The 5,000-nt window shown below is 36.7% G+C and overlaps 1 protein-coding gene across 1 annotated transcript in view; it reads left to right on the top strand.

Annotated features, from left to right (window-relative positions):
• Nucleotides 1–5,000, top strand: part of LOC115210210 (junctophilin-1) — a gene marked incomplete at its 5' end in the record, with an annotated part of 74,390 nt that overhangs the window by 49,918 nt on the left and 19,472 nt on the right. The window lies entirely within an intron of this gene.

Raw genomic sequence — 5,000 nt, 5'->3', positions numbered from 1 at the left:
ACATAGCCTCAGATCAAAACACTTGCCTTGCAAGTACACCTCCATAAAAACTGTTTATGGATATCAACAATATTGCTGAGAGAAAGTATGGCAGGCATTCCATATTTATTGAAGCTAGTGATCAGTGTATGTATATATATATATATATAATATAAACATGCTTATATATATATATATATATATATATAAACATGCTTATATATATATATATATATATATATATAAACATGCTTATATATATTATATATATATATATATATATATATATAAACATGCTATATATATATATATATATATAGATAGATAGATAGATAGATAGATAGATAGATAGATAGATAGATACTATGAGATGCCCATTTTTATTACAGACATTGTATCAAGAACTATGTTATCCAATGTTTCTCAAATGATGATGATGATGATGAATGTCTACAATATGGGTGAGGGAGAAATACGTTAGGGATCAATATATATATATATACATATATACATATATATATATATATATATATATATATACATACATATATATATATATAGATTGAATGTGATGACGATGACAACAACGATGACGATCATCTTCATCATGATCATGACAGTAGCGGTAGCAATGGTGATGGTGGTGATGACGATGATGTTGATGATGATGCGGGTGTTGATGATAATGACGATGATGATGATGTCAGCGAAGATGGCAATCATTTTCATCATGATCATGATGGTGATGGTGGAGATGAGGATTATGTTGATAGTGATGATGAAGATGATGATGAAGATGATGACGATGATGATGATGAGGATGATGAACATCTACAATACAGGTGAGGGGGGAAAATACGTTAGGGTCTCACAATATAGGGGTCAATATGTAAATAGAAGTAGATTGAATGTAACGATGATAATGATGATGGTGGCAGCAGTAGTGGTGATGGTAATGATGATGATAGTGGTGGTGATGATGCCGATGATGATGATGATGCTGATGGTGATGGTGATCTATAATATGGTTGAGGGAGCATATGGTAGGGTCTCATACATGTAATATAGGGATCAATATATATGTAGAAATAGCTTCAATGTAATAGTGACGATGGTGGTGGTGATGATGATGATGATGATGCCCCTGCTTCTGCTGCTTCCACCATAGACCATCCTCCTCTTCCACATCATCATCATCATCATCACCATAAGCAACATGTCTGCGAGGAAAATGTGTGAGGGTCTTATGTATTTAATAAAGTGATCAATACACGCGGAAATAGGTTAAATGTAATGATGGTGTTTATAGCTATCAACAATACGGCTGAGGGGAAATGTGGTAGGGATTTCATATTTCATATATAGGAGGGATCAATATATATATATATATATATATATAGGAAAAGTTTGAATATGATAGAGGTGGGCAGGCTGATGATGAGGATAATGATGATGGTGATCACAGTGATGTTGACAATGATGGTGGTGGTGATGGTGGCGCTAATGGTGGTAGTGGTGGTGGTGCCGGTGCTGCTGCTGCTGATGCTGCTGGCACTGTTGATGATGATGGTGATGATAATGACAATGATGATGATAGTGGTGATTATGATGATGATGATGATAGTGGTGATTATTATTATTATTATTATTATTATTATTATTATTATTATTATTATTATCATTATGATGATAACAATGACAATGACAATGACGACAACGATGATGAAGATGATGACACTTGTTTTGATGAGGATGAGGATGGGAGATGGGGATGGCAATGGTAATGGTAGTAGTAGTGGTGGTGGTGGTGGTGATGATGATTATGATTGTCGACAATATGGCCAGAGGGAAGATACCTCTGGGGAACAGAAATACAGTGGACTTGAATATGTAATATCCAGTGAAATTAAACATTTTGATCAACTGACATTATCTGTTAAAATTACTAGACAAAAATTCCCTGTAAAAGTATTTGATACAAAAACAAAATATAAAAAACAACAAACTGAAGAGATTACTCAAATATAATTAAAATCAATTAATTGCAATGTTTAGAAAATATAGATTTGTCCTAGCATTTTTTGCATTATGGATTCAAACTCTGCTTGAATTTGAACTAAAAATGCCAAGGTAATAGGCTTAAAGCTATTCAGGTAATAATTAAGGTGGCGAGCTGGCAGAATCATCAGCATGCCGGGCGAAATGCTTAGTGGTATTTCGTCTGCCATTACGTTCTGAGTTCAAATTCCGCCGAGGTCAACTTTGCCTTTCATCCTTTCGGAGTGGATAAATTAAGTACCAGTTACACACTGGGGTTGATGTAATCGACTTAAGCCCTTTGTCTGTCCTTGTTTGTCCCCTCTATGTTTAGCCTCTTGTGGGCAATAAAGAAATAATTATTCAGGTAATAGATTTAATTGCCTGGTTTAGCACCATTACTTGGTACCTTCTTTGGCATTGGTAGACAGTACTTTGTAACAAGCATTTGGACCAGGGTTCCAGCTTGAGGACATTTTCCTTCCTTCATCCAATGACAGCTTCCAATAGAGAGTCCCTGAAGCATTGCTTTTCCTTCCTGGCTAAAAGATAGATAATACTGCTTCTGTTTGCTAATGATCATCTTTTAATAAGTCCACTGGATATTCATGACAAGTGCACTTGTTTAGGCTCAGTGATTCTATGTATATTGTTAGCAGAGATATCACTGCTATTTCTAGCATCCAAGCATCCACCATTGACAAAGCCAGGGAAGGTTGAAATCATAGGAACTAGTTGTCTTAGTGGTGGCCATGGCATGTGATTTATCTCCCTGCTAGCAAAGGAAACAATTGTGCTTATATGCACTGAAGGACAATATGAGAGTTATTTCATGGTAACAATCTCAGTATCCTGCTTTCTAACCTATCATCCACTTTTAAGTGGGGATAAATACTAGCTTTTGTGATTAATACTGCTTTTGTTGTTAATATTTACTTTTTAATAAGCTCACTGGCTATTTGCATCTTTGGTGCCTGTTTAGGCACAGTGATTCTATGTATATTGCTAGCAGAGATATCACTGCTATTTCCAGTGTCCAAGCATCTACATTGAAAAAGCCAGGGAAGGCCAAACTCATGTGATCTCGTTGTCTTGGTTATAACAATGGCAGGTGGTTTATCTCCCCACTAGTTATGTAAACAAGAGTGCTTATCTGCCCAAAAGCCGGTATGACAGTTTCTTATTTCTTTACTGCCCACAAGGGGCTAAACACAGAGAGGACAAACAAGGACAGACAAACAGATGAAGTCGATTATATCGACCCCAGTGTGTAACTGGTACTTATTTAATGAACCCCAAAAGGTTGAAAGCAAAGTCAACCTTGGCAGAATTTGAACTCAGAACGTAGTGGCAGACAAAATACTACTTAGCATTTCACCCGGCGCGCTAACGTTTCTGCCAACTCGCCACCTTGAAAGCCAATATGATAGTTTCTTACATGGTAAATAATACAGTATTCTGTGTTCTGACACAACATTTTAAGGGGGGATAAATATTACCTTTTGGTATCAACAGTGCTTCACTCGCTGATAAATATTTTAGAAAAGACTATTTCAGCCTTTTAGACCCTAGCCTCATCTTTCATCACTGCTAATGAAGCATACATTATACTGTTGGCAATGCTAAGAGTGATGAAATTATAATACAAAGATATACTGAATGTTGTGACACTGATTATGAATATTGACACCATGGCCTGGAAAATGCTCTACATATCATCTTCGTCCTCATCATCATCATCATTGTCATCATCTTCATCATCTTCATCATCATCATTGTCAAAATCGTTAACAATGATGACAATATTGCTTAGCAATATTTCATCTTTCACTATGTTCTGAGTTCAAATTCTGCTGAGGTCGACTATGCATTTCATCCTTTCAAGGTCAATAAAATAGGTACCAGTGTGTACTGGGCGCCTTTTTACATGAGACCAGCTCCAGTATATATATATGTATGTATGTGTGTATATATATATATATATATATATCACCGTGATCACTGTGACTGACCAGGCTATCAGATGTTGTTACACATCGCTGGTGACAATGCGCTTCGCATTGTTTTAGCCTTCAAATGACGCCACCCCGCTGGCTAAGCAAGCTGGCCAACAGAAGAAAGAGTGAGAGAAAGTTGTGACGAAAGAGTACAGCAGGGATCGCCACCAACCCCTGCCGGAGCCTTGTAGAGCTTTAGGTGTTTTCGCTCAATAAACACTCACAACACCCAATCTGGGAATCGAAACCACGATCCTACGACTGCAAGTCCACTGCCCTAATCACTGGGCCATTGCACCTCCACCTATATATATATATATAACACCTACTTTTCCATGCTTGCATGGATCAGACAAGAAAATGTTGGAGTCAGGTTTTTTTCTACAGCTGCATGTCCTTCTTGTTGCCAACCTCCTGTTTCTAAGTAAGGTAATTATCTCCTAGTTTATTGAACAGCTAACAGTTCAGACATGTTCATGTGGAGAAGTAGAAACAACCAACACTGAAACAAGCTTTTTGTTTACAATGATCGCACAACATATTAAGAATCCTGGACATTCTCCCACAGTGGACTGCAAGCAAACAACGCCATTAACGAAGCCATTGTTTACAAATCAGTGAACTAACATATGTTGTGGACTTGAGAAATTCACACATACATACACACATATATCCTCATCTTCACTGACATCACCATCATCATTATCCTTTACATCTGTTTTCTATGCTAGCATACATTAGATGGCTTGACCAGAGCTAGCAAGCCAGAGGGCTGCACCAGTCTCCATTCATTATCTGTGTTGACATGGTTTCTATGGCTGGATGCCCTTCCTGATGCCAACCACTTTACAGTGTGTACTGGGTGCCTTTTTACATGGGACCAGCTCAAGTATATATATGTATGTGTGTGTGTGTGTATATATATATATATATATACATAATAATAATAATAATAATAATAATAATAATAATAATAATAATAATAAT

Source organism: Octopus sinensis, linkage group LG4, assembly GCF_006345805.1.
Source record: "Octopus sinensis linkage group LG4, ASM634580v1, whole genome shotgun sequence".
Classification (NCBI taxonomy): domain Eukaryota; kingdom Metazoa; phylum Mollusca; class Cephalopoda; order Octopoda; family Octopodidae; genus Octopus; species Octopus sinensis.
This window is presented reverse-complemented; position numbering and strand designations above follow the sequence as displayed.